We start from the raw sequence: 15,572 nt of genomic DNA, 5'->3' as shown, positions 1-15,572 counted from the left end.
CTAGCCAATGAATCCACCAACCCCCCCCCCACTTGCACCAAGTTGGCAACTATGTGCAAATGTGGTCATAACTGCCGGTGATGTCACTTCCTATATATGGGCATCCCCCAGGAAATTCATAAATTGGCTCCCCTGACTACGTTCACAAGGCACACATCAACTCTGCTTATTCCATCACTTTCCTCAGACTCTTCCTCTACAGTGGCAGGCTCAGTGACTACACCTACGGTTTTGCAATATGTGTTGAAATGGTAGCAATAGTTTGCAAAATGCCCCCAATGATTTCACTTCTTACACATGACTTTCCTACTGGGACAATTGGGTACAACTGCCAGATGCATCTTGCTCCCACACCAACAGCATGCATTTTCCCCTGTCATTACTTCCCCTCTTTTACTACCCCTTCCCTCATATTGTCTCTCCTTTCTTTTGTTTGCCGTCCTCTGCATTTGGCTCGATCTCCTGTGTGAACCTGCCTCACCTCCTTGACCACGTCTTTCTCATATGCTTTCCCTTTGATGAGCAGCACTAAGCAGTTCATTGAATACTACATGCACTTGGAAATTGTGATGACTTCCTCCAACCGGGGGTCATCCTTGAATCATAGTTTTTCCCTTATCGTATCATGGCTATATCTGACCATGAATTGGTCCCTGATATATTCATCAAATGTGTCACCAGATTTGCATGATCCAGCAACTCCCTCAGTGTGGTAATGTAGTACTCCACAGTCTCACTAACATCCTGTTCTCTCATGGCAAAATTATATTTCTCCAATATAGTGCTCACTTTTGGGTTAACGTGTTTGTACAACTTAGGCAGCATGCTCTCCAACACATTGAGAGCTTCACCAAGACCTTCTTCATTCTCTAACTCTGGTGCAGTTTCATGGATGCGCTGCCCCTCACAACCCAAACAGTGCATCAACAGAGAGACGTTCCCATCTATACTCAATCCTCCCACAGATGCGCCCCTGAGTTCAGTAAACCTTTCTCCCATGGGCCCCACTTCACCATGAACAACAGCAGGTTCTGGGATATTTTGCATTTTCTCAACAGTATATATGTTCCTTTATCTGCAAACACTTTAGCTTTTTATATTTGTACCCCTTACTTGTGACTACTTGTACTTGCATGTTAGGTGCTTTGCTTGCCACGGCCATGCTCCCATCTACAGAGAGAGCAAGACTTCACAGATTCTTAAACATTTTACTGGCCCATACCATATTTTATACTTATAGCACAGCTAATGTCTTAATGGTATGTGCTGATTCTCGCACTTGCTGTAGTGCATTGTCAGGTATTTAGGTGGCATACGCTCTACCTCGTTCACTGCTGCATGCTTTTGCACCAGTAAACTGCCTTTGCAGCAAGGTGCTTTCCTCTCTCTCTGCCACTGTGAACCCACAGAGAGAGTATTGCAATAATCTACATAGTTTTAGGATAAGCTGAGGCTTTTGGGATATACTGAGTCTCGCTCAAATGGGCTTCATGCCTGATGGGGCTTTCCAGATGGGAAATGAACAATGCAACGGCCGTTAGTACCATTGATTCTTGGCACTCACAAAGGAGGGTGATAGCCACAGGGACTCCTTGGGGTTTTTAGACATCATCAGCAATATTTGAGCCACAGATCAAATGGACAATCAAGTATGTTGACACAAATCCTTTATTAGGTATCTAGTCTAAGCCCCTGCTCCATGCCACAATTCTCTAGTTCTCCAACTGACAAGATGGAACCCCCACTCCAACATTCCCTTCTTAACATTACCCTTGTTTCCATGGAGGTGGACCACATACTGATTCAGATAACCACAACAAAACCAAGAACATGTATTGGTCCAGAATGCTAACTGGATCCAAAATAAACAGAAGTGTAAGCTTTAATGTATTTCACCTGTCATCAGAAGAAGCAGATAACTTTTCAAAAACATTACCAAATTTCACGCAGCACTTTTTTCTCCTTGAAGACGTCCTTGGATACTTTGCTTGCTGACAGAGATTTCATTGAAAACTATGATGCCGAAAAAAAGCATGCATCTGAAGGGTATATGCAAGACTGTATTCCAATCCTAAAACATGAAATGTCTTATTTGAAATTTGATAAAGAGACAAAATGGTCAAATATATGACAGTCCATTGTGGCCATTATTAAGGTTGATTGATTGATTGATTGATTGTTTATTTGTATAGCACCTATGCACAATGTGCTTCAAAGCACTTCGAGGAGGGAGGGAACATGGGAAAATACAGTTACATTCTTACAGGTCCTTGAAACAAATCAGAATGTGAGAATAACTATCAAATCATAACAGATAGTTCAAGTGCGTAGAACAATAAGGGAGAGGAGAGGAAAAAGGATAACAGTACTAGCAGTAACATAACTATGCTTGACGACAATTGTTGCAGTGCAAGAGTGGCAAGAGGAGAGGGAGGAGGGGAGGCGTGGGGAGAGGAGAAGGGGAGAGGAGAGGTACAAACAAATTAACTATCTTAAAGGGTCAGCGACTGATCAAGGTAGTGCTGGGGAGGGAGAGGGAGGAGAAAGACAAGGAGGCAAAAAAGTGGGGACAGACAAGCTCATAACAGAGGTCAAGGGACGATGATAAGAGTAAGTGCTTAGATAAAAGAAAGGTGAGAGAGGGGAAGGGGAGGGCAAGATAGCTGTAGGAGGCAGGCGCTATGATTACTATGCCTGACGACAATTGGGTTAGTGCCTAACTCACACAGGATGGGGAGGGAGAGGAAGGAGGGGAGGGGAGGAGGCTTCATAAGACAGGAGGCTCTGTCCCACAACAGAACAACAGAAAGCTTTCAATACAGTAAAAACTACGGCCATTTTAGAAGGCATCAAAGCATGGAGGCAGCATACGGCAGAAAACATGATGAGAAAGTACCCAAGTGGGTTCTACACAAAGCACGGCATGCTGGCAACACCAAGCCAAGGAGAGGTAAGCACGATAAAAAGGTGCAATTTAAAGGCAAATTATGGATTACACGCCGTGATTAAAGTACAGTCCGCAATATGTCCATCCTTACCCCCAGCAATGCGCGATTTGATGGGGAGTCCAGCGCGTTGATGTCCGGTGCTGGGGAGCAGAGGGAAGGGGCTCCATCAAGGGTGAGGGAAGGTAGGAAGACAAGGAAAGTATGATAAAGGCAGTATCTTATTAGGCAAACTAAGGTACTCCAAGCCAATCTAGTAGACTAGCATTTGTATCACCATATTGAATTTACCTTTATTAATACAAAAGGTTCTTGCTTAAAAAAGATACATAGAACACTGTATATGATCAGTAAGTATGCAGTACCAATATGCACACACTGCACTGTATAGCATCTTGTTTATAGATTATGAAAGAGTGTAATGAATGACATGTGAATACTGATAAAATAATGGACTGATCGGTTATCGAAGACTTGAACAGCTATGTGTTGTGGTATATAATACATGAATGTATGTTTATGTTACATGATCTGCAGACATGTATTTCATATAATTATTGAATTAACTATGTATTTGCCTTTTTATAAATAATCATCAATTGGAACTACTTACATGTTTGGTGTATATCTGTGGTGTAATCTGAGTAGATTGTTTAAATAATTGTGACTTTTTTTGACAGAAATGTATGCGTAGGGAATATTCCTGAACTATATTGTGTACCTTAATTACCCGTAGAGTTCTTTTTCAAATTACTTACTACACATGCCTTATATCTAACGTCAATAATTTGAGGGCAAGCAGAATTATCATGGATGCTGAATGCCAAATTGGAGGTATTGCTGTCAACAGACTTTGGGCCTTGTGCCTTTATGTAAACAAATAATGTATGCAGCTGATGGACAGCGATGATGCTGGCTAGCAAATTACTGACCAGAATGAATTTTCTCATAAAGCTGTACCTGAGTTATATAATTTAGTAGTATTTGTAATGAGAAAGGCATTGACATTTTGGAGGGTATGAGCGTCTGCAACATAATGACAGACAGGCAAAGCATCTACAACATGGTTGCAAAAATGAACTGATTCCCAATCCCTTCTAGTGCCAAGCAGATGTAGTGATCTTGATAGCTGAAAGGCATTTACCAACAAGACCAAGTCTTTGATGGCAGGAGCCACAGAGAAGTGGATACACGATCTGCTCACATTTCAGTCAGTCATACTGCATCAGAAATGATTTTGTGGGTCTATTCTTCTGGACTCCTTAAGCTCCATAACTCCCACTGATGTGTTACACACTGCTGTTCTCTGTCACAACTTCCCTTTCCTCTGTGTCAATCTTTCTTTTATAGCCCCAATTCACTTAATCACGTTCTTCCCCTCATTGTGATTAGATCCCCATGATCCTTCTCTGTATGCAACTCTCTGATGGTTAAGTGGGCAGAAGCTCCTTCTTAGGTTCACATAATGAAAGCTAATAAAATGGAGGACAGCCATTTTGAAACAAGGCAGAGGTCCACTCTTACAACACTCCACACTAATCTCATTTCAGCAATGTGACTGCCTCCCAGCAGGAGACTGAAGTCCACATTGTCTCTCAGGTGCTTGTATGTTCTACTGTCTCTGCGACCATAACACTGGGAACCAAAGATAAATCCTTGTCTTTCCCAATCCATTCATCTGGTTCACTGTTGGGTGCCCACAATGTGATGCAGGCTGTGGATGGATCACCTTCCTGCATTTAAGATTCAAGCAGCACTGCTCTTCTCTTGAACATAAAAATGATTTGCTAATTGCAGCAGGCCTCCTGGGACGGGTCTCTGGTTTCCCTTTCTGGTGCACTTTACTCCCATAATGTGAAGACTCTCGAGCTGAGTTTGTCTTCAGCCTTCTATGGACTTCTTGGCTTCACACACAACTTGGAGCTTGATATAAAGGACCATCGCCTGAGCTAAAACTCTTAACTTACATATAAGCCGTAATACAATGTCCAGGTAAACACATGGTCATAGGTTCCGCCAATGCAGAGATGACTTAATTCCAGTTGGGACACCATCCCTTTCAAAAAGGGAATCTCTGCATCTACCACCTACAGGGAGCTGATGGCTGTAGTTCAGAAGATGAAGATGGCCAGCTACCTAGCTCTGCAGAAGCCTCTCTGGGTCAGTTGATAAATATGATGTTCTGACTTTGTCAAAGTACACACCTACTTTTTACTGCACTGTAATAGAGAGGGTGATGGAGAACACTCACAATTTCTAATGCACAAGGCCAGCAGAAGAGATTTGCACACACACAAACAGTTTTGCAACAGTCCTGTAGATGCACACACTAAATATGAATATCCCCCTATGAGATGTATGATTGAAGAGAGATTGAAGAGAGATGTTGCTTGAGTAACCCACTCTTGAATTTGATTTGACTATATTCATGTTAAGGACCCTATTGCAAAAAATATTTTGCTAATCGCAGCAAGCCATACAGTGCCATGGTCATCACCACAGGGTGTACGATCTCTCTGGCTCAACAACACATTAATTAGTTATCAGCAATCTCTGATTAAGCAGGAAGTTGAATCAAGTGAGGTAATTGCCAAAATATCTGTAAGGAAATTATAATCAACAATGCACGGGTCACGACTGGGCTCCTTTAGAAAGTATTCATCTTGCTCCATGTGCTCCTGTGCCACCCAAAATATTTAGTTTTAATGGTAAATATTAAATCAACACTGCAGTGCCTTGGTATACATAGTCCAACTTTCAATTCTGTAACAATGTTTGATTGTTATATTTGCGTCAATGCAATCTCAGAAATATTATTTACATGTCCCACAAAAATAAGCAGCACTTTGGATACATTTTAAGAAAAAGTGTTTCAAGACTTGACGTTAAAGTTAAGCACATATTTAGAAAACAGTAGAAACACTTTTAGTGAAACACTTTTAGTGTCTTTTTGACAGTGACCTCAAACTCAACCAATTCATAACATCCACTGTCACCGCAGGTAGTGTAAACCTACTTCTCCACAATATTGGCCTTCTTCTCACCAAACATTCCACTTAAATTCTGATCTCCACCTAGGATTTGTCAATTTGGCTACTGCACAAGTTTTCACTTTGGCCTTCTTCTCTAGTTATTTTATCCATTAACAAAATACTCAATTTTGAATCAAGAACACTGTACATACTTCCCCATTGCTCGAACACTTTTGTTGCACTGACTCCATGCTGGCTTGCTGCTCATGTATCACCTGTCACTCTTTAAATTCCTCCTGTCACTATTTAAATCTATTAATTTGTATAGATACACTGCTCTAACCACTGTAACTGTCCAATATAATCTCCAGTGTCTTACAATGTCACACCTTATGTTTCAGCGCCCTATTAGGTCCTGTAGTTCCCACCCCCTTCCATATTCCTCCTACAAACTTTTCCCCTCATTATACTTCATCATTACAATTCCATCACGCATATTAAAAATACTACCAAACTCTCTGCTTTCAAATCTGCATTGAGCTTCGTCTCCTCTCCATGGAACGGGGCCCTGCTCGAACGCAGCACATTGCCAAATACCTTCATCTCGTCCAATCTTTATTGCACCTCATATTTTGATATGATCAAAGGTATCCTTTGTAAATTTTCTATGTTGTCAGTCTGTGCTTTCCCCAATATAGAACCACACTGCCATGTTTACTCCCCTACACTAAATGGATCATTAACTTTATATCTACCACTACTAACTATTGTAAATCGCCCTTCTTAGGGATTGCTCTACTTTCTGTTTTTGTTACCCTGCACAGTGTTTCAGATCAAGTAATTCATATTTCTGTTAAATTAATACAAATATCAAATACATACACATACAAAAACTATTCTAAAAAAGCAACTTATTGCATCCAATCAAATAATTAGCAAACCAGTATAGAAATCTCTTTGGGCCAACCTTAGGATTCTGATTGCCAAAGCTGTTTACTACTCTACCACCATCATGGCAGCCTCTGACAGGAGCAAAGCTCTCTTGAATTAATAAAGCATTGTACCAAATCCTCAATTGAACCTAAGGTGGCAGCGACTCAAGAAAAATTGCACAGAATCAACAACGGTTTTATAGAATAATAGACAAAGTCTGACTAACCATCAATCAACCTCTCACAGAATTAGCCCCCTCCCTGTGCACTCCAGCATGCACACTGACCCTCTGGACTGTATTCTCTCCTCTCTCTCCCAGACCTCATCAAAACAATCACCTCCTTCAAACCTACTTCCTACTCTGAGAATATCATTCCATCCTCCACCATTAATCAATTGATGAGCCTAGCACTCGGGATAAGACGAAAATGTCAAATCCCATCACAGCGAACCCGAAAATGTAGGTTTTTTTGGGCCGGATGTTTGCACTTATTCTTGCAAATATAGATGGTAAGTGGGGTAAGGGTATTTATTAGGCATGGGGATTATGAGGGGGTCTCCCTGTGTATTTATTTGCAAGGAAAATGTGCAACAATTCAGGAAATAAAATCGAAATTTTGGGGATTTGCAGTAAGAAAAAAGCATAGTAATCCCATAAATCCCCATCACTCAATGCACTCTTCAGCATTAGTAATGTCTCCCTCACAGGAGGGTCATTCTTGGACACCCTCAAAACTGGTTTCATGCAAAATAACATGAAAATAAATGGCCCTAGACCCAGTTGACCAGTACAACTAGCAGCCCAGAAGTCGCTACAGAACTCCTCTCCAGGATAAAATAACTACATCTCCTAAACAACTGTCAGTCATGGTTCAGCTCCAGGTGTAGCACTGAGACAGTAATCATCCGTTTGGTAGATTAGGCCTTCCAAATAATTGATTAGGGCAACTCATGCCTCCACGTCCTCCTTGACCTATCCACTGCATTCAATGGTGTCAACCAATACAGCCTCCTCTCCCTCCTCACTGGCAGAATGGGATTCTCTGGCACTGTCCTGCATAGGTTTAACCCCAACCTCTCGGTCAGACACCAGTCCATCCAGATGAGCACATTGTGTTCTAACCGGCTCCCAGTATCCTGTGGAGTCCCTCAAGGCTGCATCTTCTTCCCAATTCTTTCTAATCTTTATATGGTCCCTCCGGGCACAGTCCTCAAAGATCTCTATAAGCCATCCACCAATACGTGGAAGATACTCGTCGTGATTGCCTAGCCATTATCCAGTACTGGATGTCGACTGCCTACCTCAAACTTAACCATCCAGAACCGAATTCACATGCATTGGTCCCCCTGCTAAACAACAACTTGTCCAACAATTGCTCAATGATATGCACCTAGAAGGATTTGATATGCAACTCTCGGTTTCAGCAAAATCCGTAGGCGTCAATACTGACAACAACTTGTCCTTCCAGTAACACATAGCCAACAAGGCTCAGACATAGTGGCTCTAAATTTCAAACCTTTCATAAAATCAAACCCATCATCCCACTGCAGGACCTCTGAACTGTAATGTAGGATCATGTTGTGTTGGGATGCACATACAGCATCGCAGCCAGGCAAAAAGGTTCAAGCTGAGAAGAACCTATTATCACGTACCATTGTGTGAGCAGACTGAGGTTTGCACAGCAGAAGGTGCTTGTATTGTTTTTAGTTAGGTTTGACATCCATTAAATACTCACATATAGCAACACAGAAAGAGCAACACATGTATTTATGTTGTGGTTGAAAAGGTTATAGATAGGGCAGTATTATAGGCCCTGTGTTTAGTTGTTGTATCCAAAGTTATAGTTTGTAGTGAGGTGCATGGGAAGAGCTGAGACAGGTAGAAGATGGAGTCAGAAAAGGTCTGTGGTGGAAGTGAGGTCAGCATGTTAACATGGTAGAAGTGTTGCCATATTGGATGTCAAGTCCTACTACACAATGAAAAGAAAAGAAGACAGACCCTGATGTAAAGCTGCACCACTGCTTAGCTCAGCTCCAAAAACAAATCCCCTTTCCCGCTCCCCAGGAGAGAAGCCAAGATCAGAGGCACCCACAGTGCACAGATAAATGAAAATTGTATCCAGCTGCAGGGCCTAGATGAGGTGGGAATGGAATGTTTACTATGGAGACAGCAGGTAGGGGTGTGCCCTTTGAAGGACAAATTTATCAGAATAGGGCATAAGGTTTTGTGCCACCAATGGGCCAGGAGAATATTTAGAGTATTACTACCCTCAACTAAGAGCGCCCATCCCATTTGAATTACAAGAACACATATAACCAAAACCAAATAAATCCAGTCAGACTCAAGAGCGGTGCCCCGGTCACCTGGGGTTGAAGGAGATAAGGGGGGCAATGTGTCTGGAACATTCTGTGATTTGGAATAGGTGGACAGAGTTAATGCCAATACATTTAGTACAGCATCGGGGGTGCAGCTTGTGTGCGCTGTGGCGTCTGGTATAATGAGGAGGCCCATTGTCGTATAAAAGCAGACTTGGCCTTGTTTGAAGTTGACAAGCGATTGATGAATTTCTGAAAGCAGTCCATGAAGACATATAGAGTAGCTGCCTGAAGTGTTTAACATAGTGCGAGTGCAAGGCATGTAGAGTGATGGAGGAGGTGATTAGTATGTAGCAAGTGCATTAGAAATAGGATGCACTTGTAAGTAGATGAAGGGGCCTGTGGACCTTCCAATAGATGCAAAACTGTCTGTGGAAGTATAATACGGAATAGTATAGAAAATAGTAGGGAACATGTAGAACATTTGTGTTGGCAAGCTGGTGTTTTTTAGCTGAAGTTCGTGCCATTTTAGAATGGCTCGCAATTAAAAAAACTTTGTTAAAGGGACGTTATGGTTAAGTTGTGCTACTAAAAAACCTACTAAAAATTTATGAAATTTAGTCAAAAAACTTATGGTTCCAAGTAAAACCGAAAAACCCCTGAAAAATCACCAGTTATGGTAAACTAAGCAAACATAACTCGCGCCACCACTGTGCACTGCTAAAACTAACACCCAGGACATCAAAGATGACATCACAAATGTCATTGATGACATCACTGATGACATCACATGTCTGGCTCACTCTTTTTTCCTTCACTGATATATCTAGGCCAGTAACAGTCAGGAACTAAAATGTCACTGTACTATAGTACAAGGTCTATATTTGTAGACTTATACTTCAAATATGTTTTTACAGTAATTCACTTAGGGTCCACTCATAGCATATGAAACATATACAAAGGGGAAAACACAGACTTGGAAGACAGCAATCTTTCTATGTATGAAGATGATTAGTAAGGTTACCAACACTGTCTTATAGTTCTGTTGTTTTTTTATTACTGTACTTTCCCTGGATATGCTCATATTTGTACACATTGTACGTACACTAATTTCCTTAGGGTCTAGTCACAATATGTGATAGTTATACATAGGGAAGTAGTAGCTTTGAAGCAGAGCAATCATTTCTGTGCATGAAGATAATCTGTTAGGTTATGAATACTGTCGGGTAATACTGCTGTGTTTTTGTTTACTTCACGTTCCCTGTATATGCTCTATTTACATGTGTTGTTGTCTGTTTGTGTTTTGTGTTCAGTAATACAATAATGTAGTAAGTGGGATTGATTAGGTACTTATTAAATGTTTCTCAGTATGCAAGACTCTAATAAGAAAGCATTTATAATTTTAGTATTTAACATGGCAAGATTATCAATATTGCATCTCCATCATGTCTGCTGCACACTATGCCTGTTACTACATGTGCACCTTACTATATTGGAAAAAATGTCATAATACAATGCTATTTTGATTAATGCATTACTTAATACACTACGTACCTCATGATATTTATTCCAGCGATCCTTGACACTTTTTTATTAACATTACAATAAGAATCCCTTGTACAGACTTTTCATGAAAGGTACATGCACATGTGATGTCATCAGTGATGTCCTCAATGACATTTGTGATGCCATCTTTGATGTCATGGGTGTTAGTCTTAGCAGTGCACACTGGTGGCGTGAGTTATGATTGCTTAGCTTACCATAACTGGCGAATTTCAGGGGTTTTTCGGTTTTACTTGGAACCATAAGGTCCCTTTATCAAAGTTTTTTTCACTAAATTTCATAGGATTTTAGTAGCACAACTTAACCATAATGTCCTTTGAACAAAGTTTTTTTACTGAATTTCATAGGTTTTTAGTAGCGCAACTTAACCATAACGTCCCTTTAACAACGTTTTTTACTGAATTTCAAAGGTTTTTAGTAGCGCAACTTAACCATAATTTCCCTGACTTTATCTTCATGTAACATAGAACATACTGAACCCCCAGCCAGTGACTTTGATGTCCGCGGACTGTGCGTATGTCCACGGACGGGCAAAGACAACAGCAACACTACCCAAAAACTCAGGGGGTATCTTAAATTGTTATATCGGGCCATATGAACAGTGCACAAGTTCAAAAACCAGTACACAAACACAATATATGTAGTAATAAATAAGTAGTGGAACCTATATTTGTAAAACATCAACCATCCGTTTAAATACCATATGTACTAAAATGGAATATACCAAAAGAACAAAGATAGGCTTCCAACATAATTACCTCACAGGAACTGCACAACTAGGATCAACAGCAGATCTACAGACCATTAAGAACACAACTTACCAGAAGCTAGTAAGTGTACTGCATTGTTCTTATATATTTTTTTAAATTTCTGAATTAGATACAATAAAAGTAATATAATACTTTTTTTTCACAGAAATGTCCAGTACTTTGGAGTGGCTTGAGTAGAATTTCCCACGTGAGGAAATGTCTGAAGATAGTGATACTAATGGTAGACACATCTCTATATAACCAAATTAATAAGCATTACTTGATGTACACTTAGTATATATATATATATATTTTTTTTTTAACAGACCATACAAACATTGAAAATAGTACACCAAAAGATACATTGGAAAAGACTCTCCAGCGCATGGAAGAAAAAATGGACATGATCATGGCAAATTTCAACCATTTGAAAAACTTTGTGGAGGACCACATAAAAGAAAAAAATAAATACCATTGTCCCACATGTACCTGTCTCCCCTCTCCATATCCCAGTCAATTATCCCCAAACTCTCTCCACGAAGAAAAAGGTTTTGATGAGACTTCCATCCCTTCATCTCCTCCTATCCATCCTCTTGAAACGCTCTATTGCCCTGTGTTTGTGTCAGTTTCTGCTTCCCACTCTCTTTCATAAATGTTATATTTGTATATAATAAAAAAAATATAATGTGTGTTTTAATTCAGACCTCTGTGTCTTTCTTTTTTTTAAAAGGCAGTTGGGGTGTCCGCGGACAACGCGGGTGTCCGGGATGTCCGTAATTAACCAAAATGGGGGTGTCGTAAGGACAATATACCTGTCCGTACTGTCTGCAAGCAAAATGGAACCGTTCTTAGAACACACTCGGTGTCCGGGATTCCCGCAATTAACGAAAATGGAGGTGTCCTACGGACACTATACCTGTCTGTACTGTTCGCAGGCAAGTTGAAACTGTTCTAAGAACACACTCGGTGTCCGGGATGTCCGTAATAAACCAAAACGGAGGTGTCCTAAGGACACTATACCTGTCCGTACTGTTCGCAGGCAAGTTGAAACTGTTCTAAGAACACACTCAGTGTCCGGGATGTCCGTAATAAACTGAAATGGAGGTGTCCTAAGGGCACTACACCTGTCCGTACTGTCCGCAAGCAAAATGGAACCGTTCTTAGAACACACCCAGTGTCTGGGATGTCCGCAATAAACCAAAATGGAGGTGTCCTAGGGACACTATACCTGTCCGTACTGTTCACAGGCAAGTTGAAACTGTTGTAAGAACACACGCGGTGTCTGGGATGTCCGTAAGCAAACGAAAATGGAGGTGTCCTAAGAACACAATACCTGTCCGTACTGTTCGCACGCAAGTTGAAACTGTTTTAAGAACAAACACGGTGTCCGGGATGTCCGCATATGCAAAATGGGGGTGTTCTAAGGACACTATACCTGTCCGTACTGCTTAAGAACATCTATGCACATGCGCACCACACCCGCATGTTCTCCGAACATCGCGCCTGTCTGTAACTGTTTGTCTCACTTGTGTCGCACTTTTAATTAGTTTCAGGACCCGAACACTGTCCATAGAACACACGCGCGCATGCGTAAAACCGTTCCCGTGCATGTGGTGTCCTGCGGACACCCATTCCCTTTGCAGACATGTTCGCGGCGCCATCATGTGACCACACCTATGCTGAGCGTGTATCCTGATTTGCGGACACTGATATTTTAAAAGTACGTTTTCAGGCAATCCACAGTATTTTATAGTAAAAATCCACCATAGCACATGTCCCAGACAATGACCCTGACTTTCTACATACTTTTTGGAACTTTTTGAGCCTTTTTGGGGTGTTCGATCTGTCCGCGGACAGCGTGGGTGTCCACGAAGCACGCACACGCACCCCTATAAAAGGCCACACCCCAGAGCTCATCTTCATTCTGTCTTTCTACTATTGAAGATTGACCTGCTTTTGCCGCCTTTCCTGTTGCATCTTGAAACAAGATTGCATCCATGGCTGCTGTACTTCAACCTGGTGCTACATCTGCCTCAGCACCACCCCCACCCCCTCCACTACCTCCCCAAGGGCCTGAAGAGGCGATCAGGCGTGAGGATGTAGAGGAGGATGAAGAGGATGACGAGGATGAGGTAGTGGAAGTCCCTACTACCAGCACTCGCTGTGAGTCTTGGGTGTGGCGGTTATTTACCATTCATGGTAACGTACGCAAGGCACATGCAAACAAAGTCACCTGCAACCAGTGCCAAATGGTGCTGAGTCGCGGGAGGCTTGATTTGTACAGCTTTGGTACGACAACTATGAAGCGACACCTAAGGTCGTGCCACGGTGGGGCCGTTCGCAAGGTTGTACCTTGTGAGGAGCGTAGTAGGTTGAGTTCCTCTACTTCATACTCCGTTTCTGCGGCTTTCACCACAAGAGACACTCCAGTGGGACAGCTGCCTCACAGGCCATTCACAATGCTGATGACCCTTACCTTTGGAGGGTCACAGTTTTGTGTATGTACTGCGACGCAATACTCTGCAGGGGGGAGAGACTTCGAAGTGCTTTTGAGACTACGGTCTCAGAGCACGAGAAGACCTGCCCACTACCTAAGTAAGACCCACCCTACATCTTCCTCTCTACCCGCCATTTCTTATCCCCGTGGTTGGTGTCTCCCCTTACCCTCCTTTCCCCTCCTCTCCTAATGTGTTGTGTGTAAAAAACGAAAGAAAATATAAAACAACAAAATTCAAAACAAAAATAAAGGCTCTTTTCAGAGCCGCCTTTCACAGTCTAAAAATCTAAAAATAGAAGTGACAAATAAATGGAGCAGGGCCCTGTGCTTTTATTTTTATAAGTCTGCGGTCAGTTTGCGAACATCAAAAATTTTAGGGTGCTGCCCTATCAAAATCATTGCACTTTTCTCTGGGAGGAAGTGGTGGCTCTGAAAAGAGCCTTTTAGTGGTGTTTTTTTGTGCTTGAAAAACTTGAAATAGTCAACACCTACAGCAAAATGGATGGCTGTAATTCCACAAAAGGGTGCAATGCATTTTGTACATTTCTCAGAAAAATCTGATTACCAGCATAAGTAAGATGGACCCCATGTCTGCGAAAAATGTATGTGCTACGAAACATAATATTTTCATTGTGAAAAGAGGACATGCCAACATCTCCTAGAAAGGCACAAACAGCCTTATTAACATTCCGCATTGCTTTCTCCATTTGTGGACCAAATGAAGAAGAACGCAGCCACATTTGTCTTTGCGCAATACGAGGAAATATTACTTGGGAATTTGGAAACATGTCCATGACCTTCCCAAGTCCTTCTTTCATCGCAAATTGCAAAGAAATTCCTGACACATGTCCTAAACTGTTCCCTCCACAATGAATTATAATTAAGTCTGGATGAAACTCTGTCTGCAAACTAGCACAGAGAGGTACCAAGTCCAGCCACTTCATTCCACGCACTCCATGCCAGTGCACTTCCACATGAGGGAATCCAAGATCTGCAGCTACTCCACAGGGATGTGCATGCACCTCCAACCAATGTATCCATGAGTCTCCCAAAATACAGACAATCTGTTTTCTGAAACACACAGCCATAGCTAACTGTTCTTCTCTCAGGAAAAAGACATTCTGACAAACTTTCTCCTTGCACAACACACCCACTAAACTTTACTGACCAATCAATAGCTCTGCTCATTCTCATTTACATGCCTCTCCACCCCAAAATCCCCATGTGTAATACGTGATATCCGCGGACTACCGCCATGTCCGTGGACATATCATAACTTAGACAGCCCTTATATCATTTCCACTTTACTCTCAGTGCCATTCCCTCATTGGATACAGCTAACCAGTCACACAACCATCCACCAATCACATCCAATAACTCTATCATCAGAGTTCAGCACTTCAAATGTACTGTAGGTCACTCTGAGTACAAGTCTCATATAATTGAAAAGCACCTACTGCAAAAACTACTGTACAAGTCTTCAAGATTTCTACTTGCAGCTGCATGCATATCCACATGCATGAATACAAACTACAGGTATGCATATTTTCTGCACAGTAGATGTACAACTCGTATAAATGAATATAAACAGACTAAC

This window comes from Ambystoma mexicanum, chromosome 5q (genome assembly GCF_040938575.1).
Source record: "Ambystoma mexicanum isolate Mex_15411 chromosome 5q, UKY_AmexF1_1, whole genome shotgun sequence".
Taxonomy (NCBI): domain Eukaryota; kingdom Metazoa; phylum Chordata; class Amphibia; order Caudata; family Ambystomatidae; genus Ambystoma; species Ambystoma mexicanum.
This window is presented reverse-complemented; position numbering follows the sequence as displayed.